The following is a 23,650-nucleotide window of genomic DNA, read 5'->3' on the forward strand; positions in this document are numbered from 1 at the left end:
ATATTGTTTTCATACTGCAGTTAAATATGGCCACAATTAAAGATATTTAAGAAAGGGTATAAAAGCTTTGACCGAAGCAAATTTTGTAAGAAGCGCGAGAGCGCTTTTTACTTAATTTTGTGCACGACCAACGCTTTTTCCACCCCATAAAATTTTGAAAACAAGCATTGAATCCTTACGATTAAATTTTTATGCTACAACCATGAAATAAGGCTTTTCGTTTGTTTTTCCATGCAATGTTTTAACCTTTCACGGATAGCACGTGCAGTCATAGAGATTGTCTTTTATGCAGATATAAATAAAATTGAGAATGGAAATGGGGAATATGTCGAAGAGACAATAACCCGACAAAAGAGCAGACAACAGCCGAAGGCCACCAATGGGACTTCAACGCAGCGAGAAAATCCCGCACCCAGAGGTGGTCCTCTGCTGTCCCCTAAATAAAATTGTGTACTAGTTCAGTGAAAATGGACGTCGCACTAAACTCCAAAACATATAAATGAACTAAAATTAAAAAAACATACAAGACTAACAAAAGCCAGAGGCTCCTGACTTGGGACAGGCGCAAAAATGCGGCGGGGTTAAACATGTTTTGTGAGATCTCAACCCTCCCCCTAACGTCACAGTACCCAAATTGCACCTATTCAACAAAAATAGCTGCGAAAATCTTACAAGTTTTCTTTGAGATTAAATAATTTGTATTTTTATGATTTGACATTATAGACGTCTTTTAACATAGGTAACTATATTCAAATATACAAAAAACGTTCACAGTCTATATTTCAACAGATGAAGCACACTGGAAAAAGTAAAATCTACTGAACGTCGCCATGCCACGTTCACAAAAAGTCATCTTTTAAAAATGAGCAAATAAAATATGTTACAAGATATATTTCTTAAAAAATGAATACTAAGCATGGACTAATGTCAAATTGTTCTAAATATTTGAAGAAATAAAACAAAACAACTGTTATTCAATTTTTAAGGATGTGAATTAAAGCATGGTTGCAATTTGGGTACTCCTCATTACAGAATCATGGATCGTTTGGAGGTCGGTTCAAACCCATTTTCTATGATTCACTATGGATTCAAAATTAAATTGGTGTAACTATACAGTAAAAAAGGATACATCTAAAAAATGAACACAGAATGGTAACTTTTGTCTGGATCGTTACAAAAAATAGGTGAAAAAACTGTCAAAATAGGTGCAATTTGGGTACCCTCACGTTATACCTCTAGCCAATGTAGAATAAAGAAACACATAGCAATACGCACAGTAAAACTCAGTTTAAAAGAAGTCAAAAATACCACGTGATTGTTGTCAGCCAATCAAAATTACAGATTCTAATGAAACATACATGTAATGTAAATATCACACCTTAAGGTGGTACATAACACTACAAGGAGATAATTCTTTAAAAATCAGCTGAACGTTTTAATCACGTTCTATTGTTAAGGAAATATTAAGCTTCTCAATGATCAAAATAAGTGTTGGTCAAACTGCTATTTATCCGATGAAATTTTTCCGATAAAGTGTGTGATTCAACTTTTTTGAAATTTTTATATTTTTGTTAAAGGGTCAAAGTAAATATTTTGTCAAAATTTTATAAAAATTAAACGAACCAAAATAATTTTAGTCAAGGTATTTGGTACCACCTTAACAAACCTCAGAATGCAGTAGTGACATGACAAGAAATCGAACTGCACGAAATATCACGTCATTGCTATGTTTGGTTAATAATGACAACATGAAGTTTTCTAGCTACAATATAAATTACAATATTTGCTTTAGTTTCAATATCATTTTTATAAAGAATTTGAAAGTAATGATGTTGTTTGTCTTCTTTTGAGATATATTTGCTTGGTAATCCACTTGACGTCATTTTCAACTGTCTTCTTTTGAGATATATTTGCTTGGTAATCCACTTGGCGTCATTTTCAACTGTCTTCTTTTGAGATATAATTGCTTGGTAATCCACTTGGCGTCATTTTCAACTGTCTTCTTTTGAGATATATTTGCTTGGTAATCCACTTAGCGTCATTTTCAACTGTCTTCTTTTGAGATATATTTGCTTGGTAATCCACTTGGCGTCATTTTCAACTGTCTTCTTTTGAGATATATTTGCTTGGTAATCCACTTGGCGTCATTTTCAACTGTCTTCTTTTGAGATATATTTGCTTGGTAATCCACTTGGCGTCATTTTCAACTGTCTTCTTTTGAGATATATTTGCTTGGTAATCCACTTGGCGTCATTTTCAACTGTCTTCTTTTGAGATATATTTGCTTGGTAATCCACTTGGCGTCATTTTCAACTGTCTTCTTTTGAGATATAATTGCTTGGTAATCCACTTGGCAACTGTCTTCTTTTGAGATATAATTGCTTGGTTATCCACTTGGCGTCATTTTCAACTGTCTTCTTTTGAGATATATTTGCTTGGTAATCCACTTGGCGTCATTTTGAACTGTCTTCTTTTGAGATATATTTGCTTGGTAATCCACTTGGCGTCATTTTCAACTGTCTTCTTTTGAGATATAATTGCTTGGTAATCCACTTGGCGTCATTTTCAACTGTCTTCTTTTGAGATATAATTGCTTGGTAATCCACTTGGCGTCATTTTCAACTGTCTTCTTTTGAGATATAATTGCTTGGTAATCCACTTGGCGTCATTTTCAACTGTCTTCTTTTGAGATATATTTGCTTGGTAATCCACTTGGCGTCATTTTCAACTGTCTTCTTTTGAGATATAATTGCTTGGTAATCCACTTGGCGTCATTTTCAACTGTCTTCTTTTGAGATATATTTGCTTGGTAATCCACTTGGCGTCATTTTCCACTGTCTCCTTTTGAGATATATTTGCTTTGTAATCCACTTGGCGTCATTTTCAACTGTCTTCTTTTGAGATATAATTGCTTGGTAATCCACTTGGCGTCATTTTCAACTTTTACATTTCTTAGATCAAATATAAAAAGAAATGGAAGAGGGTTTCTTTTTTTGAATTTAACAACTAAATAAAAATGAATTTAATCGAAGTAAACCTTTATTTAGCAGTTGTTTTTCACCTGTTCCGTTGATTGATAGCGTATGATTTTGTCATTTTTTATGGACTTCCCCTTTTGAATGTGCCTTGGAGTTCAGTATTTTTGTTATACATTTTAGATGAAAATTTCAAGTCATTTCATGGAGCGATTCTCAAATAATCGTCTGGAAACTTCAATCTAACGGACGGACGGACGGACTAATAAAACACTATATACTCATATTATGCGAGAGTATTTATAGGATGAGTGAATTTTGCATATCTTTCAGAGTAAGGGACTTCATCATATTTACTAGGTTGCAAACATCTGTTCTAAGAACAACCATAATCTAGAAGATATTACTTGTTTTTTAATGTTCCTCTTCATAAAAATTCTTATGAAGAACTATATGAAAATAGCATGCTTGTCTACATGTGTGATCTTATATATATCTTTTTCTAAAATTCTTGCTACCGTTTTGTCAACAGCAAAAAGGGCCTTCAAAATATTGTGTTTAGATATACTCAACCTGCGGTGTTCACTAGTGGTTGATTCCTAAAAATCTACTAAAAATTCTTCAATCGAAATCATTACAGTTTTTGAAGAAAAAAAACATGATTAAGACCTAAACAATTCAGTATACTTACGATCAATCTTAGTTCTAAGTTATTTTGTGAAACCGACTCCTGATCTTTATTGGCTCAACTTTACTATTTCCCATTCTCAATTAAAATATCGGTTACATATCTCATTAAACATTGATTTTCCAACAAACGTGGGAATCCTAGATAAAAATCGTTTGTTTTATTTTAAAAAAATCTGATCTGATTGTGAAGAACTCTACTGATCCCACAACAAATATGACAAAAAGATATTATCAAATGGCTTGACTTTTTGACCGACAACATATATTTGCTGAGATCACCCCCCCCCTCCCCAGTTTTTGGTGGGGTTCGTGTTGCTCAGTTTTTAGTTTTCTATGTTGTGTTTTGTGTACTGTTGTTTGTCTGTTTGTCGTTTTCTTCTTTAGCCATGGCGTTGTCAGTTTATTTTCGATTTGTGAGTTTGAATGTCCCTTTGGTATCTTTCGCCTCTCTTTGATAAAAGCATCTTGCAATCAATCTTTGATATGTTACTGGGCCTTAATTGTGAACTGTTACTGATCGAATTGATTTTAAACTCGTTTAAAGCAAAAATTGTCCAAACACCCTTTCAAAGACAAAAAGATGAAGCATATTTCAAAGTTCTTATATTTCGCTTCAAGATATAGTGTTCCATGTACTCTCACTTAATAACCCACATTTCAATGCATGCTCGTCTCTGATATATCACAGTGAACTTTTAAAACAATCGATGGTCGAAGTCGTACGGTCACCTATAATTGATATATCACAGTGAACTTTTAAAACAATCAATGGTCGAAGTCGTACGGTCACCTATAATTGATATATCACAGTGAACTTTTAAAACAATCGATGGTCGAAGTCGTACGGTCACCTATAATTGATATATCACGTTGAACTTTTAAAACAATCGATGGTCGAAGTCGTACGGTCACCTATAATTGATATACCACAGTGAACTTTGAAAACAATCGATGGTCGAAGTCATACGGTCACCTATAATTGATATATCACAGTGAACTTTTAAAACAATCGATGGTCGAAGTCGTACGGCTACCTATAATTGATATATCACAGTGAACTTTTAACACAATCGATGGTTGAAGTCTTACGGTCACCTATAATTGATATATCACAGTGAACTTTTAAAACAATCGATGGTCGAAGTCGTACGGTCACCTATAATTGATATATCACAGTGAACTTTTAAAACAATCGATGGTCGAAGTCGTACGGTCACCTATAATTGATATATCACAGTGAACTTTTAAAACAATCGATGGTCGAAGTCGTACGGTCACCTATAATAGCTTATATCCACGTCTTTTGAACTCTTGTGGATAGTTGTCTCATTGGCAACCATACCAGACTGACCTCTGATTTTATCTTTTTCACTAGGACCTATAACACACGTTCAGCCTTCCTATTGTCAACTGTCTATTTCTCAACCGTAACATAACTGCTATCCAATCGAATGGTGCCCACATATCTCAATTGAAACGGTACGTACGTGCATGTTATATCATACAGACTTCATTAACAGGGGTATGCTCCTGACTCAAAACTTCTTCAGCAGGGTAATAAAGATTTTCTGTGTCTCAAAAGGTTTGTTTTCGCTTAACGAGTGCTGCAATGTGCATAGTAGAAGACGCTTAACGAGTGCAGCAATGTGCATAGTAGAAGACGCGTATATAGCGCGCTTAGCGAGTGCTGCAATGTACATAGTAGAAGATGCTTAACGAGTGCTGTTATGTGCATAGTAGAAGACGTTTAGCGCGCTTAACGAGTGCTGCAATGTGCATAGTAGAAGACGCTTAACGAATGCTGCAATGTGCATAGTAGAAGACGCTTAACGAGTGCTGCAATGTGCATAGTAGAAGACGCTTAATGTGTAATACCACCAAATCATAGTACGTCACATCCGGTTGCATACGAAAATAGGTCGAAAAAAAATATTCCCTTGAATTTGACAGTTGTAGGTAATTGATCCTACATTTCATTGCAGTAAAACATTTCTGGGTCATAAACATATATCTTGGGTATTTCAAAGCACCATTATTTTTTTATTTGGGGTTTCTATGAAATATTTTGGAAACTTGAGGTTACATGGTTACTAAAGCTTGTATACAGGTTAAAAAAGGGGGAAAATTTGATTGGTTAACTTCCAGTGATGGTTATTTTCTTATATGCAATGAAATGTTATGTGAAAGTTTTTCTATAGTACTGGACAGGATCAAACTTTACTCATGCCAAGTATTTCTTTATTTGAAACAAAGATAAATTCTGCACAATTTTTTGAAAAGTGCAAATTTAACAAAGACTAATAGGGGAAAATCAATGGTGGTATTACACCTAATATGGGAAGCTGTACATGCACATTTGACCTTGTGAGTACTCTCATGTGTTAAAATTTCTTGCTATTTAAGTGAAATATTACTAATAATGAAATATTCTGAGTGGATTGAGTCTCCAAAACACATTTTATGAGAAAATTTCCTTGAAATAGGACTTTACCATGAATATTAGTTGACAGAATAAGCCATACTTAGAGTTTTGGGGAGCTTTTTCTCCTTTTTTCTTATATTCTGCTATACTAGAAAATTTTTCCTAAGAAATACTTTAATAAATATATAGTTTTAAGTAAATGAAATTATTTTTAAAGCAGTAACAACAAATTATTCACCAAAAGAGAAGCTTTTTATGTCCCTCTCTGGAACGCGGCGTAAATTTAAGTTTTACGTAAGGACTTATTGAAACCTCCTTGGAGACAGTAAACTTTTATACGGATAGTTCATTCAGCTTGAATACTTCAATTTATCATTTATTATAACATTTCTATCATAAATGAGTGAAAGTTACCCCAAAATTTTTATTTATTGGCCTATAAAGTAGAAATTTTGAGGAAATGAGAGGTATAAATGGACCAAAAGAGACCTTATAAGGAAGACAAAGAGGTCCATTGGTAGTATTTATCATCCTAAAGTCATCTTTTGTATCATATCCAACTGTTTGTAGGCAGATGAGATAAATATTTGATCATTTATTGGTCCACACTATATTCTATCATGATGCGGCTTGGTTTGGATTTTTCGAAGAAATTTAGCTCGAATCGCTGCAGATGTCGCCTTACATTATACTAGATTTTTCCCAAACTATTGAACTGATTATGACAAAACTTGACAGGAATTCTTGAAATAACCAGTATAACAAAGGAAAAAAGTCACATTCAGTTTATTTAACAAAAAAGTCTTCTTTAGGTGTAATACCACCAAATCATAGTACGTCACATCCGGTTGCATACGAAAATAGGTCGAAAAAAAATATTCCCTTGAATTTGACAGTTGTAGGTAATTGATCCTACATTTCATTGCAGTAAAACATTTCTGGGTCATAAACATATATCTTGGGTATTTCAAAGCACCATTATTTTTTTATTTGGGGTTTCTATGAAATATTTTGGAAACTTGAGGTTACATGGTTACTAAAGCTTGTATACAGGTTAAAAAAGGGGGAAAATTTGATTGGTTAACTTCCAGTGATGGTTATTTTCTTATATGCAATGAAATGTTATGTGAAAGTTTTTCTATAGTACTGGACAGGATCAAACTTTACTCATGCCAAGTATTTCTTTATTTGAAACAAAGATAAATTCTGCACAATTTTTTGAAAAGTGCAAATTTAACAAAGACTAATAGGGGAAAATCAATGGTGGTATTACACCTAATATGGGAAGCTGTACATGCACATTTGACCTTGTGAGTACTCTCATGTGTTAAAATTTCTTGCTATTTAAGTGAAATATTACTAATAATGAAATATTCTGAGTGGATTGAGTCTCCAAAACACATTTTATGAGAAAATTTCCTTGAAATAGGACTTTACCATGAATATTAGTTGACAGAATAAGCCATACTTAGAGTTTTGGGGAGCTTTTTCTCCTTTTTTCTTATATTCTGCTATACTAGAAAATTTTTCCTAAGAAATACTTTAATAAATATATAGTTTTAAGTAAATGAAATTATTTTTAAAGCAGTAACAACAAATTATTCACCAAAAGAGAAGCTTTTTATGTCCCTCTCTGGAACGCGGCGTAAATTTAAGTTTTACGTAAGGACTTATTGAAACCTCCTTGGAGACAGTAAACTTTTATACGGATAGTTCATTCAGCTTGAATACTTCAATTTATCATTTATTATAACATTTCTATCATAAATGAGTGAAAGTTACCCCAAAATTTTTATTTATTGGCCTATAAAGTAGAAATTTTGAGGAAATGAGAGGTATAAATGGACCAAAAGAGACCTTATAAGGAAGACAAAGAGGTCCATTGGTAGTATTTATCATCCTAAAGTCATCTTTTGTATCATATCCAACTGTTTGTAGGCAGATGAGATAAATATTTGATCATTTATTGGTCCACACTATATTCTATCATGATGCGGCTTGGTTTGGATTTTTCGAAGAAATTTAGCTCGAATCGCTGCAGATGTCGCCTTACATTATACTAGATTTTTCCCAAACTATTGAACTGATTATGACAAAACTTGACAGGAATTCTTGAAATAACCAGTATAACAAAGGAAAAAAGTCACATTCAGTTTATTTAACAAAAAAGTCTTCTTTAGGTGTAATACCACCAAATCATAGTACGTCACATCCGGTTGCATACGAAAATAGGTCGAAAAAAAATATTCCCTTGAATTTGACAGTTGTAGGTAATTGATCCTACATTTCATTGCAGTAAAACATTTCTGGGTCATAAACATATATCTTGGGTATTTCAAAGCACCATTATTTTTTTATTTGGGGTTTCTATGAAATATTTTGGAAACTTGAGGTTACATGGTTACTAAAGCTTGTATACAGGTTAAAAAAGGGGGAAAATTTGATTGGTTAACTTCCAGTGATGGTTATTTTCTTATATGCAATGAAATGTTATGTGAAAGTTTTTCTATAGTACTGGACAGGATCAAACTTTACTCATGCCAAGTATTTCTTTATTTGAAACAAAGATAAATTCTGCACAATTTTTTGAAAAGTGCAAATTTAACAAAGACTAATAGGGGAAAATCAATGGTGGTATTACACCTAATATGGGAAGCTGTACATGCACATTTGACCTTGTGAGTACTCTCATGTGTTAAAATTTCTTGCTATTTAAGTGAAATATTACTAATAATGAAATATTCTGAGTGGATTGAGTCTCCAAAACACATTTTATGAGAAAATTTCCTTGAAATAGGACTTTACCATGAATATTAGTTGACAGAATAAGCCATACTTAGAGTTTTGGGGAGCTTTTTCTCCTTTTTTCTTATATTCTGCTATACTAGAAAATTTTTCCTAAGAAATACTTTAATAAATATATAGTTTTAAGTAAATGAAATTATTTTTAAAGCAGTAACAACAAATTATTCACCAAAAGAGAAGCTTTTTATGTCCCTCTCTGGAACGCGGCGTAAATTTAAGTTTTACGTAAGGACTTATTGAAACCTCCTTGGAGACAGTAAACTTTTATACGGATAGTTCATTCAGCTTGAATACTTCAATTTATCATTTATTATAACATTTCTATCATAAATGAGTGAAAGTTACCCCAAAATTTTTATTTATTGGCCTATAAAGTAGAAATTTTGAGGAAATGAGAGGTATAAATGGACCAAAAGAGACCTTATAAGGAAGACAAAGAGGTCCATTGGTAGTATTTATCATCCTAAAGTCATCTTTTGTATCATATCCAACTGTTTGTAGGCAGATGAGATAAATATTTGATCATTTATTGGTCCACACTATATTCTATCATGATGCGGCTTGGTTTGGATTTTTCGAAGAAATTTAGCTCGAATCGCTGCAGATGTCGCCTTACATTATACTAGATTTTTCCCAAACTATTGAACTGATTATGACAAAACTTGACAGGAATTCTTGAAATAACCAGTATAACAAAGGAAAAAAGTCACATTCAGTTTATTTAACAAAAAAGTCTTCTTTAGGTGTAATACCACCAAATCATAGTACGTCACATCCGGTTGCATACGAAAATAGGTCGAAAAAAAATATTCCCTTGAATTTGACAGTTGTAGGTAATTGATCCTACATTTCATTGCAGTAAAACATTTCTGGGTCATAAACATATATCTTGGGTATTTCAAAGCACCATTATTTTTTTATTTGGGGTTTCTATGAAATATTTTGGAAACTTGAGGTTACATGGTTACTAAAGCTTGTATACAGGTTAAAAAAGGGGGAAAATTTGATTGGTTAACTTCCAGTGATGGTTATTTTCTTATATGCAATGAAATGTTATGTGAAAGTTTTTCTATAGTACTGGACAGGATCAAACTTTACTCATGCCAAGTATTTCTTTATTTGAAACAAAGATAAATTCTGCACAATTTTTTGAAAAGTGCAAATTTAACAAAGACTAATAGGGGAAAATCAATGGTGGTATTACACCTAATATGGGAAGCTGTACATGCACATTTGACCTTGTGAGTACTCTCATGTGTTAAAATTTCTTGCTATTTAAGTGAAATATTACTAATAATGAAATATTCTGAGTGGATTGAGTCTCCAAAACACATTTTATGAGAAAATTTCCTTGAAATAGGACTTTACCATGAATATTAGTTGACAGAATAAGCCATACTTAGAGTTTTGGGGAGCTTTTTCTCCTTTTTTCTTATATTCTGCTATACTAGAAAATTTTTCCTAAGAAATACTTTAATAAATATATAGTTTTAAGTAAATGAAATTATTTTTAAAGCAGTAACAACAAATTATTCACCAAAAGAGAAGCTTTTTATGTCCCTCTCTGGAACGCGGCGTAAATTTAAGTTTTACGTAAGGACTTATTGAAACCTCCTTGGAGACAGTAAACTTTTATACGGATAGTTCATTCAGCTTGAATACTTCAATTTATCATTTATTATAACATTTCTATCATAAATGAGTGAAAGTTACCCCAAAATTTTTATTTATTGGCCTATAAAGTAGAAATTTTGAGGAAATGAGAGGTATAAATGGACCAAAAGAGACCTTATAAGGAAGACAAAGAGGTCCATTGGTAGTATTTATCATCCTAAAGTCATCTTTTGTATCATATCCAACTGTTTGTAGGCAGATGAGATAAATATTTGATCATTTATTGGTCCACACTATATTCTATCATGATGCGGCTTGGTTTGGATTTTTCGAAGAAATTTAGCTCGAATCGCTGCAGATGTCGCCTTACATTATACTAGATTTTTCCCAAACTATTGAACTGATTATGACAAAACTTGACAGGAATTCTTGAAATAACCAGTATAACAAAGGAAAAAAGTCACATTCAGTTTATTTAACAAAAAAGTCTTCTTTAGGTGTAATACCACCAAATCATAGTACGTCACATCCGGTTGCATACGAAAATAGGTCGAAAAAAAATATTCCCTTGAATTTGACAGTTGTAGGTAATTGATCCTACATTTCATTGCAGTAAAACATTTCTGGGTCATAAACATATATCTTGGGTATTTCAAAGCACCATTATTTTTTTATTTGGGGTTTCTATGAAATATTTTGGAAACTTGAGGTTACATGGTTACTAAAGCTTGTATACAGGTTAAAAAAGGGGGAAAATTTGATTGGTTAACTTCCAGTGATGGTTATTTTCTTATATGCAATGAAATGTTATGTGAAAGTTTTTCTATAGTACTGGACAGGATCAAACTTTACTCATGCCAAGTATTTCTTTATTTGAAACAAAGATAAATTCTGCACAATTTTTTGAAAAGTGCAAATTTAACAAAGACTAATAGGGGAAAATCAATGGTGGTATTACACCTAATATGGGAAGCTGTACATGCACATTTGACCTTGTGAGTACTCTCATGTGTTAAAATTTCTTGCTATTTAAGTGAAATATTACTAATAATGAAATATTCTGAGTGGATTGAGTCTCCAAAACACATTTTATGAGAAAATTTCCTTGAAATAGGACTTTACCATGAATATTAGTTGACAGAATAAGCCATACTTAGAGTTTTGGGGAGCTTTTTCTCCTTTTTTCTTATATTCTGCTATACTAGAAAATTTTTCCTAAGAAATACTTTAATAAATATATAGTTTTAAGTAAATGAAATTATTTTTAAAGCAGTAACAACAAATTATTCACCAAAAGAGAAGCTTTTTATGTCCCTCTCTGGAACGCGGCGTAAATTTAAGTTTTACGTAAGGACTTATTGAAACCTCCTTGGAGACAGTAAACTTTTATACGGATAGTTCATTCAGCTTGAATACTTCAATTTATCATTTATTATAACATTTCTATCATAAATGAGTGAAAGTTACCCCAAAATTTTTATTTATTGGCCTATAAAGTAGAAATTTTGAGGAAATGAGAGGTATAAATGGACCAAAAGAGACCTTATAAGGAAGACAAAGAGGTCCATTGGTAGTATTTATCATCCTAAAGTCATCTTTTGTATCATATCCAACTGTTTGTAGGCAGATGAGATAAATATTTGATCATTTATTGGTCCACACTATATTCTATCATGATGCGGCTTGGTTTGGATTTTTCGAAGAAATTTAGCTCGAATCGCTGCAGATGTCGCCTTACATTATACTAGATTTTTCCCAAACTATTGAACTGATTATGACAAAACTTGACAGGAATTCTTGAAATAACCAGTATAACAAAGGAAAAAAGTCACATTCAGTTTATTTAACAAAAAAGTCTTCTTTAGGTGTAATACCACCAAATCATAGTACGTCACATCCGGTTGCATACGAAAATAGGTCGAAAAAAAATATTCCCTTGAATTTGACAGTTGTAGGTAATTGATCCTACATTTCATTGCAGTAAAACATTTCTGGGTCATAAACATATATCTTGGGTATTTCAAAGCACCATTATTTTTTTATTTGGGGTTTCTATGAAATATTTTGGAAACTTGAGGTTACATGGTTACTAAAGCTTGTATACAGGTTAAAAAAGGGGGAAAATTTGATTGGTTAACTTCCAGTGATGGTTATTTTCTTATATGCAATGAAATGTTATGTGAAAGTTTTTCTATAGTACTGGACAGGATCAAACTTTACTCATGCCAAGTATTTCTTTATTTGAAACAAAGATAAATTCTGCACAATTTTTTGAAAAGTGCAAATTTAACAAAGACTAATAGGGGAAAATCAATGGTGGTATTACACCTAATATGGGAAGCTGTACATGCACATTTGACCTTGTGAGTACTCTCATGTGTTAAAATTTCTTGCTATTTAAGTGAAATATTACTAATAATGAAATATTCTGAGTGGATTGAGTCTCCAAAACACATTTTATGAGAAAATTTCCTTGAAATAGGACTTTACCATGAATATTAGTTGACAGAATAAGCCATACTTAGAGTTTTGGGGAGCTTTTTCTCCTTTTTTCTTATATTCTGCTATACTAGAAAATTTTTCCTAAGAAATACTTTAATAAATATATAGTTTTAAGTAAATGAAATTATTTTTAAAGCAGTAACAACAAATTATTCACCAAAAGAGAAGCTTTTTATGTCCCTCTCTGGAACGCGGCGTAAATTTAAGTTTTACGTAAGGACTTATTGAAACCTCCTTGGAGACAGTAAACTTTTATACGGATAGTTCATTCAGCTTGAATACTTCAATTTATCATTTATTATAACATTTCTATCATAAATGAGTGAAAGTTACCCCAAAATTTTTATTTATTGGCCTATAAAGTAGAAATTTTGAGGAAATGAGAGGTATAAATGGACCAAAAGAGACCTTATAAGGAAGACAAAGAGGTCCATTGGTAGTATTTATCATCCTAAAGTCATCTTTTGTATCATATCCAACTGTTTGTAGGCAGATGAGATAAATATTTGATCATTTATTGGTCCACACTATATTCTATCATGATGCGGCTTGGTTTGGATTTTTCGAAGAAATTTAGCTCGAATCGCTGCAGATGTCGCCTTACATTATACTAGATTTTTCCCAAACTATTGAACTGATTATGACAAAACTTGACAGGAATTCTTGAAATAACCAGTATAACAAAGGAAAAAAGTCACATTCAGTTTATTTAACAAAAAAGTCTTCTTTAGGTGTAATACCACCAAATCATAGTACGTCACATCCGGTTGCATACGAAAATAGGTCGAAAAAAAATATTCCCTTGAATTTGACAGTTGTAGGTAATTGATCCTACATTTCATTGCAGTAAAACATTTCTGGGTCATAAACATATATCTTGGGTATTTCAAAGCACCATTATTTTTTTATTTGGGGTTTCTATGAAATATTTTGGAAACTTGAGGTTACATGGTTACTAAAGCTTGTATACAGGTTAAAAAAGGGGGAAAATTTGATTGGTTAACTTCCAGTGATGGTTATTTTCTTATATGCAATGAAATGTTATGTGAAAGTTTTTCTATAGTACTGGACAGGATCAAACTTTACTCATGCCAAGTATTTCTTTATTTGAAACAAAGATAAATTCTGCACAATTTTTTGAAAAGTGCAAATTTAACAAAGACTAATAGGGGAAAATCAATGGTGGTATTACACCTAATATGGGAAGCTGTACATGCACATTTGACCTTGTGAGTACTCTCATGTGTTAAAATTTCTTGCTATTTAAGTGAAATATTACTAATAATGAAATATTCTGAGTGGATTGAGTCTCCAAAACACATTTTATGAGAAAATTTCCTTGAAATAGGACTTTACCATGAATATTAGTTGACAGAATAAGCCATACTTAGAGTTTTGGGGAGCTTTTTCTCCTTTTTTCTTATATTCTGCTATACTAGAAAATTTTTCCTAAGAAATACTTTAATAAATATATAGTTTTAAGTAAATGAAATTATTTTTAAAGCAGTAACAACAAATTATTCACCAAAAGAGAAGCTTTTTATGTCCCTCTCTGGAACGCGGCGTAAATTTAAGTTTTACGTAAGGACTTATTGAAACCTCCTTGGAGACAGTAAACTTTTATACGGATAGTTCATTCAGCTTGAATACTTCAATTTATCATTTATTATAACATTTCTATCATAAATGAGTGAAAGTTACCCCAAAATTTTTATTTATTGGCCTATAAAGTAGAAATTTTGAGGAAATGAGAGGTATAAATGGACCAAAAGAGACCTTATAAGGAAGACAAAGAGGTCCATTGGTAGTATTTATCATCCTAAAGTCATCTTTTGTATCATATCCAACTGTTTGTAGGCAGATGAGATAAATATTTGATCATTTATTGGTCCACACTATATTCTATCATGATGCGGCTTGGTTTGGATTTTTCGAAGAAATTTAGCTCGAATCGCTGCAGATGTCGCCTTACATTATACTAGATTTTTCCCAAACTATTGAACTGATTATGACAAAACTTGACAGGAATTCTTGAAATAACCAGTATAACAAAGGAAAAAAGTCACATTCAGTTTATTCAACAAAAAAGTCTTCTTTAGGTGTAATACCACCAAATCATAGTACGTCACATCCGGTTGCATACGAAAATAGGTCGAAAAAAAATATTCCCTTGAATTTGACAGTTGTAGGTAATTGATCCTACATTTCATTGCAGTAAAACATTTCTGGGTCATAAACATATATCTTGGGTATTTCAAAGCACCATTATTTTTTTATTTGGGGTTTCTATGAAATATTTTGGAAACTTGAGGTTACAGGGTTACTAAAGCTTGTATACAGGTTAAAAAAGGGGGAAAATTTGATTGGTTAACTTCCAGTGATGGTTATTTTCTTATATGCAATGAAATGTTATGTGAAAGTTTTTCTATAGTACTGGACAGGATCAAACTTTACTCATGCCAAGTATTTCTTTATTTGAAACAAAGATAAATTCTGCACAATTTTTTGAAAAGTGCAAATTTAACAAAGACTAATAGGGGAAAATCAATGGTGGTATTACACCTAATATGGGAAGCTGTACATGCACATTTGACCTTGTGAGTACTCTCATGTGTTAAAATTTCTTGCTATTTAAGTGAAATATTACTAATAATGAAATATTCTGAGTGGATTGAGTCTCCAAAACACATTTTATGAGAAAATTTCCTTGAAATAGGACTTTACCATGAATATTAGTTGACAGAATAAGCCATACTTAGAGTTTTGGGGAGCTTTTTCTCCTTTTTTCTTATATTCTGCTATACTAGAAAATTTTTCCTAAGAAATACTTTAATAAATATATAGTTTTAAGTAAATGAAATTATTTTTAAAGCAGTAACAACAAATTATTCACCAAAAGAGAAGCTTTTTATGTCCCTCTCTGGAACGCGGCGTAAATTTAAGTTTTACGTAAGGACTTATTGAAACCTCCTTGGAGACAGTAAACTTTTATACGGATAGTTCATTCAGCTTGAATACTTCAATTTATCATTTATTATAACATTTCTATCATAAATGAGTGAAAGTTACCCCAAAATTTTTATTTATTGGCCTATAAAGTAGAAATTTTGAGGAAATGAGAGGTATAAATGGACCAAAAGAGACCTTATAAGGAAGACAAAGAGGTCCATTGGTAGTATTTATCATCCTAAAGTCATCTTTTGTATCATATCCAACTGTTTGTAGGCAGATGAGATAAATATTTGATCATTTATTGGTCCACACTATATTCTATCATGATGCGGCTTGGTTTGGATTTTTCGAAGAAATTTAGCTCGAATCGCTGCAGATGTCGCCTTACATTATACTAGATTTTTCCCAAACTATTGAACTGATTATGACAAAACTTGACAGGAATTCTTGAAATAACCAGTATAACAAAGGAAAAAAGTCACATTCAGTTTATTTAACAAAAAAGTCTTCTTTAGGTGTAATACCACCAAATCATAGTACGTCACATCCGGTTGCATACGAAAATAGGTCGAAAAAAAATATTCCCTTGAATTTGACAGTTGTAGGTAATTGATCCTACATTTCATTGCAGTAAAACATTTCTGGGTCATAAACATATATCTTGGGTATTTCAAAGCACCATTATTTTTTTATTTGGGGTTTCTATGAAATATTTTGGAAACTTGAGGTTACATGGTTACTAAAGCTTGTATACAGGTTAAAAAAGGGGGAAAATTTGATTGGTTAACTTCCAGTGATGGTTATTTTCTTATATGCAATGAAATGTTATGTGAAAGTTTTTCTATAGTACTGGACAGGATCAAACTTTACTCATGCCAAGTATTTCTTTATTTGAAACAAAGATAAATTCTGCACAATTTTTTGAAAAGTGCAAATTTAACAAAGACTAATAGGGGAAAATCAATGGTGGTATTACACCTAATATGGGAAGCTGTACATGCACATTTGACCTTGTGAGTACTCTCATGTGTTAAAATTTCTTGCTATTTAAGTGAAATATTACTAATAATGAAATATTCTGAGTGGATTGAGTCTCCAAAACACATTTTATGAGAAAATTTCCTTGAAATAGGACTTTACCATGAATATTAGTTGACAGAATAAGCCATACTTAGAGTTTTGGGGAGCTTTTTCTCCTTTTTTCTTATATTCTGCTATACTAGAAAATTTTTCCTAAGAAATACTTTAATAAATATATAGTTTTAAGTAAATGAAATTATTTTTAAAGCAGTAACAACAAATTATTCACCAAAAGAGAAGCTTTTTATGTCCCTCTCTGGAACGCGGCGTAAATTTAAGTTTTACGTAAGGACTTATTGAAACCTCCTTGGAGACAGTAAACTTTTATACGGATAGTTCATTCAGCTTGAATACTTCAATTTATCATTTATTATAACATTTCTATCATAAATGAGTGAAAGTTACCCCAAAATTTTTATTTATTGGCCTATAAAGTAGAAATTTTGAGGAAATGAGAGGTATAAATGGACCAAAAGAGACCTTATAAGGAAGACAAAGAGGTCCATTGGTAGTATTTATCATCCTAAAGTCATCTTTTGTATCATATCCAACTGTTTGTAGGCAGATGAGATAAATATTTGATCATTTATTGGTCCACACTATATTCTATCATGATGCGGCTTGGTTTGGATTTTTCGAAGAAATTTAGCTCGAATCGCTGCAGATGTCGCCTTACATTATACTAGATTTTTCCCAAACTATTGAACTGATTATGACAAAACTTGACAGGAATTCTTGAAATAACCAGTATAACAAAGGAAAAAAGTCACATTCAGTTTATTTAACAAAAAAGTCTTCTTTAGGTGTAATACCACCAAATCATAGTACGTCACATCCGGTTGCATACGAAAATAGGTCGAAAAAAAATATTCCCTTGAATTTGACAGTTGTAGGTAATTGATCCTACATTTCATTGCAGTAAAACATTTCTGGGTCATAAACATATATCTTGGGTATTTCAAAGCACCATTATTTTTTTATTTGGGGTTTCTATGAAATATTTTGGAAACTTGAGGTTACATGGTTACTAAAGCTTGTATACAGGTTAAAAAAGGGGGAAAATTTGATTGGTTAACTTCCAGTGATGGTTATTTTCTTATATGCAATGAAATGTTATGTGAAAGTTTTTCTATAGTACTGGACAGGATCAAACTTTACTCATGCCAAGTATTTCTTTATTTGAAACAAAGATAAATTCTGCACAATTTTTTGAAAAGTGCAAATTTAACAAAGACTAATAGGGGAAAATCAATGGTGGTATTACACCTAATATGGGAAGCTGTACATGCACATTTGACCTTGTGAGTACTCTCATGTGTTAAAATTTCTTGCTATTTAAGTGAAATATTACTAATAATGAAATATTCTGAGTGGATTGAGTCTCCAAAACACATTTTATGAGAAAATTTCCTTGAAATAGGACTTTACCATGAATATTAGTTGACAGAATAAGCCATACTTAGAGTTTTGGGGAGCTTTTTCTCCTTTTTTCTTATATTCTGCTATACTAGAAAATTTTTCCTAAGAAATACTTTAATAAATATATAGTTTTAAGTAAATGAAATTATTTTTAAAGCAGTAACAACAAATTATTCACCAAAAGAGAAGCTTTTTATGTCCCTCTCTGGAACGCGGCGTAAATTTAAGTTTTACGTAAGGACTTATTGAAACCTCCTTGGAGACAGTAAACTTTTATACGGATAGTTCATTCAGCTTGAATACTTCAATTTATCATTTATTATAACATTTCTATCATAAATGAGTGAAAGTTACCCCAAAATTTTTATTTATTGGCCTATAAAGTAGAAATTTTGAGGAAATGAGAGGTATAAATGGACCAAAAGAGACCTTATAAGGAAGACAAAGAGGTCCATTGGTAGTATTTATCATCCTAAAGTCATCTTTTGTATCATATCCAACTGTTTGTAGGCAGATGAGATAAATATTTGATCATTTATTGGTCCACACTATATTCTATCATGATGCGGCTTGGTTTGGATTTTTCGAAGAAATTTAGCTCGAATCGCTGCAGATGTCGCCTTACATTATACTAGATTTTTCCCAAACTATTGAACTGATTATGACAAAACTTGACAGGAATTCTTGAAATAACCAGTATAACAAAGGAAAAAAGTCACATTCAGTTTATTTAACAAAAAAGTCTTCTTTAGGTGTAATACCACCAAATCATAGTACGTCACATCCGGTTGCATACGAAAATAGGTCGAAAAAAAATATTCCCTTGAATTTGACAGTTATAGGTAATTGATCCTACATTTCATTGCAGTAAAACATTTCTGGGTCATAAACATATATCTTGGGTATTTCAAAGCACCATTATTTTTTTATTTGGGGTTTCTATGAAATATTTTGGAAACTTGAGGTTACATGGTTACTAAAGCTTGTATACAGGTTAAAAAAGGGGGAAAATTTGATTGGTTAACTTCCAGTGATGGTTATTTTCTTATATGCAATGAAATGTTATGTGAAAGTTTTTCTATAGTACTGGACAGGATCAAACTTTACTCATGCCAAGTATTTCTTTATTTGAAACAAAGATAAATTCTGCACAATTTTTTGAAAAGTGCAAATTTAACAAAGACTAATAGGGGAAAATCAATGGTGGTATTACACCTAATATGGGAAGCTGTACATGCACATTTGACCTTGTGAGTACTCTCATGTGTTAAAATTTCTTGCTATTTAAGTGAAATATTACTAATAATGAAATATTCTGAGTGGATTGAGTCTCCAAAACACATTTTATGAGAAAATTTCCTTGAAATAGGACTTTACCATGAATATTAGTTGACAGAATAAGCCATACTTAGAGTTTTGGGGAGCTTTTTCTCCTTTTTTCTTATATTCTGCTATACTAGAAAATTTTTCCTAAGAAATACTTTAATAAATATATAGTTTTAAGTAAATGAAATTATTTTTAAAGCAGTAACAACAAATTATTCACCAAAAGAGAAGCTTTTTATGTCCCTCTCTGGAACGCGGCGTAAATTTAAGTTTTACGTAAGGACTTATTGAAACCTCCTTGGAGACAGTAAACTTTTATACGGATAGTTCATTCAGCTTGAATACTTCAATTTATCATTTATTATAACATTTCTATCATAAATGAGTGAAAGTTACCCCAAAATTTTTATTTATTGGCCTATAAAGTAGAAATTTTGAGGAAATGAGAGGTATAAATGGACCAAAAGAGACCTTATAAGGAAGACAAAGAGGTCCATTGGTAGTATTTATCATCCTAAAGTCATCTTTTGTATCATATCCAACTGTTTGTAGGCAGATGAGATAAATATTTGATCATTTATTGGTCCACACTATATTCTATCATGATGCGGCTTGGTTTGGATTTTTCGAAGAAATTTAGCTCGAATCGCTGCAGATGTCGCCTTACATTATACTAGATTTTTCCCAAACTATTGAACTGATTATGACAAAACTTGACAGGAATTCTTGAAATAACCAGTATAACAAAGGAAAAAAGTCACATTCAGTTTATTTAACAAAAAAGTCTTCTTTAGGTGTAATACCACCAAATCATAGTACGTCACATCCGGTTGCATACGAAAATAGGTCGAAAAAAAATATTCCCTTGAATTTGACAGTTGTAGGTAATTGATCCTACATTTCATTGCAGTAAAACATTTCTGGGTCATAAACATATATCTTGGGTATTTCAAAGCACCATTATTTTTTTATTTGGGGTTTCTATGAAATATTTTGGAAACTTGAGGTTACATGGTTACTAAAGCTTGTATACAGGTTAAAAAAGGGGGAAAATTTGATTGGTTAACTTCCAGTGATGGTTATTTTCTTATATGCAATGAAATGTTATGTGAAAGTTTTTCTATAGTACTGGACAGGATCAAACTTTACTCATGCCAAGTATTTCTTTATTTGAAACAAAGATAAATTCTGCACAATTTTTTGAAAAGTGCAAATTTAACAAAGACTAATAGGGGAAAATCAATGGTGGTATTACACCTAATATGGGAAGCTGTACATGCACATTTGACCTTGTGAGTACTCTCATGTGTTAAAATTTCTTGCTATTTAAGTGAAATATTACTAATAATGAAATATTCTGAGTGGATTGAGTCTCCAAAACACATTTTATGAGAAAATTTCCTTGAAATAGGACTTTACCATGAATATTAGTTGACAGAATAAGCCATACTTAGAGTTTTGGGGAGCTTTTTCTCCTTTTTTCTTATATTCTGCTATACTAGAAAATTTTTCCTAAGAAATACTTTAATAAATATATAGTTTTAAGTAAATGAAATTATTTTTAAAGCAGTAACAACAAATTATTCACCAAAAGAGAAGCTTTTTATGTCCCTCTCTGGAACGCGGCGTAAATTTAAGTTTTACGTAAGGACTTATTGAAACCTCCTTGGAGACAGTAAACTTTTATACGGATAGTTCATTCAGCTTGAATACTTCAATTTATCATTTATTATAACATTTCTATCATAAATGAGTGAAAGTTACCCCAAAATTTTTATTTATTGGCCTATAAAGTAGAAATTTTGAGGAAATGAGAGGTATAAATGGACCAAAAGAGACCTTATAAGGAAGACAAAGAGGTCCATTGGTAGTATTTATCATCCTAAAGTCATCTTTTGTATCATATCCAACTGTTTGTAGGCAGATGAGATAAATATTTGATCATTTATTGGTCCACACTATATTCTATCATGATGCGGCTTGGTTTGGATTTTTCGAAGAAATTTAGCTCGAATCGCTGCAGATGTCGCCTTACATTATACTAGATTTTTCCCAAACTATTGAACTGATTATGACAAAACTTGACAGGAATTCTTGAAATAACCAGTATAACAAAGGAAAAAAGTCACATTCAGTTTATTTAACAAAAAAGTCTTCTTTAGGTGTAATACCACCAAATCATAGTACGTCACATCCGGTTGCATACGAAAATAGGTCGAAAAAAAATATTCCCTTGAATTTGACAGTTGTAGGTAATTGATCCTACATTTCATTGCAGTAAAACATTTCTGGGTCATAAACATATATCTTGGGTATTTCAAAGCACCATTATTTTTTTATTTGGGGTTTCTATGAAATATTTTGGAAACTTGAGGTTACATGGTTACTAAAGCTTGTATACAGGTTAAAAAAGGGGGAAAATTTGATTGGTTAACTTCCAGTGATGGTTATTTTCTTATATGCAATGAAATGTTATGTGAAAGTTTTTCTATAGTACTGGACAGGATCAAACTTTACTCATGCCAAGTATTTCTTTATTTGAAACAAAGATAAATTCTGCACAATTTTTTGAAAAGTGCAAATTTAACAAAGACTAATAGGGGAAAATCAATGGTGGTATTACACCTAATATGGGAAGCTGTACATGCACATTTGACCTTGTGAGTACTCTCATGTGTTAAAATTTCTTGCTATTTAAGTGAAATATTACTAATAATGAAATATTCTGAGTGGATTGAGTCTCCAAAACACATTTTATGAGAAAATTTCCTTGAAATAGGACTTTACCATGAATATTAGTTGACAGAATAAGCCATACTTAGAGTTTTGGGGAGCTTTTTCTCCTTTTTTCTTATATTCTGCTATACTAGAAAATTTTTCCTAAGAAATACTTTAATAAATATATAGTTTTAAGTAAATGAAATTATTTTTAAAGCAGTAACAACAAATTATTCACCAAAAGAGAAGCTTTTTATGTCCCTCTCTGGAACGCGGCGTAAATTTAAGTTTTACGTAAGGACTTATTGAAACCTCCTTGGAGACAGTAAACTTTTATACGGATAGTTCATTCAGCTTGAATACTTCAATTTATCATTTATTATAACATTTCTATCATAAATGAGTGAAAGTTACCCCAAAATTTTTATTTATTGGCCTATAAAGTAGAAATTTTGAGGAAATGAGAGGTATAAATGGACCAAAAGAGACCTTATAAGGAAGACAAAGAGGTCCATTGGTAGTATTTATCATCCTAAAGTCATCTTTTGTATCATATCCAACTGTTTGTAGGCAGATGAGATAAATATTTGATCATTTATTGGTCCACACTATATTCTATCATGATGCGGCTTGGTTTGGATTTTTCGAAGAAATTTAGCTCGAATCGCTGCAGATGTCGCCTTACATTATACTAGATTTTTCCCAAACTATTGAACTGATTATGACAAAACTTGACAGGAATTCTTGAAATAACCAGTATAACAAAGGAAAAAAGTCACATTCAGTTTATTTAACAAAAAAGTCTTCTTTAGGTGTAATACCACCAAATCATAGTACGTCACATCCGGTTGCATACGAAAATAGGTCGAAAAAAAATATTCCCTTGAATTTGACAGTTGTAGGTAATTGATCCTACATTTCATTGCAGTAAAACATTTCTGGGTCATAAACATATATCTTGGGTATTTCAAAGCACCATTATTTTTTTATTTGGGGTTTCTATGAAATATTTTGGAAACTTGAGGTTACATGGTTACTAAAGCTTGTATACAGGTTAAAAAAGGGGGAAAATTTGATTGGTTAACTTCCAGTGATGGTTATTTTCTTATATGCAATGAAATGTTATGTGAAAGTTTTTCTATAGTAC

At 31.7% G+C, this 23,650-nt stretch overlaps 2 long non-coding RNA genes across 4 annotated transcripts; both read right to left on the reverse strand.

The window, feature by feature from the left end:
• Window positions 1-295: 295 nt before the first annotated feature.
• On the reverse strand, window positions 296-3,939 carry LOC127737567 (uncharacterized). 3 transcript variants are annotated; one of them, XR_007999692.1, is made up of 3 exons: window positions 2,677-3,939; window positions 2,050-2,414; window positions 296-1,946 (listed from the first exon to the last, which is right to left on the reverse strand). It is a non-coding gene; the product is annotated as an uncharacterized LOC127737567 (long non-coding RNA). The 3 variants fall into 3 exon arrangements; XR_007999691.1 differs by having other exon boundaries at window positions 2,465-3,939; XR_007999690.1 differs by having other exon boundaries at window positions 2,050-3,939.
• Window positions 3,940-4,380: 441 nt separating this feature from the next.
• Window positions 4,381-4,686, reverse strand: LOC127737578 (uncharacterized). The gene is made up of 2 exons (XR_007999697.1): window positions 4,639-4,686; window positions 4,381-4,577 (listed from the first exon to the last, which is right to left on the reverse strand). It is a non-coding gene; the product is annotated as an uncharacterized LOC127737578 (long non-coding RNA).
• Window positions 4,687-23,650: the final 18,964 nt, after the last annotated feature.

This window comes from Mytilus californianus, unplaced genomic scaffold (genome assembly GCF_021869535.1).
Source record: "Mytilus californianus isolate M0D057914Y unplaced genomic scaffold, xbMytCali1.0.p SCAF_1, whole genome shotgun sequence".
Classification (NCBI taxonomy): Eukaryota; Metazoa; Mollusca; class Bivalvia; order Mytilida; family Mytilidae; genus Mytilus; species Mytilus californianus.